The sequence below is a fragment of the Theobroma umbraticum genome, unplaced genomic scaffold, assembly GCF_002168275.2.
Source record: "Theobroma umbraticum cultivar Fairchild unplaced genomic scaffold, ASM216827v3 scaffold_106.0, whole genome shotgun sequence".
Lineage (NCBI taxonomy): Eukaryota > Viridiplantae > Streptophyta > Magnoliopsida > Malvales > Malvaceae > Theobroma > Theobroma umbraticum.
The window spans coordinates 141,899-142,149 of NW_018397276.1; the positions used below are offsets into that span (position 1 = coordinate 141,899).

The 251-nt window shown below is 32.3% G+C and overlaps 1 pseudogene; it reads right to left on the reverse strand.

Moving 5' to 3' along the window:
* Positions 1 to 251, reverse strand: part of LOC110427560 ((+)-delta-cadinene synthase isozyme A-like) — a 4,136-nt pseudogene that overhangs the window by 2,204 nt on the left and 1,681 nt on the right.

Consider the following 251-nt stretch of genomic DNA (forward strand, 5'->3'; position numbering starts at 1 on the left):
TTCAATCTCTTTCTCAAAATGTTAATTCACACCAAATCGTTGGATGACATCAATAAGGGGCAACTTTTGGTTTGAATTATCCATAGGTGCAACAAGCATCCTCCTCACTTCCTCTTTCAATTCTTCATACCGTAGTTCAGTTGTAGTATCAATATCCTGCTTAATGATGAAAATTTGGTTGTAAAAAATAATGGATGAAATAAAATGAAATCTCTCCCCTTTAAATAACAAACTATGTTAGCATCTTAAAT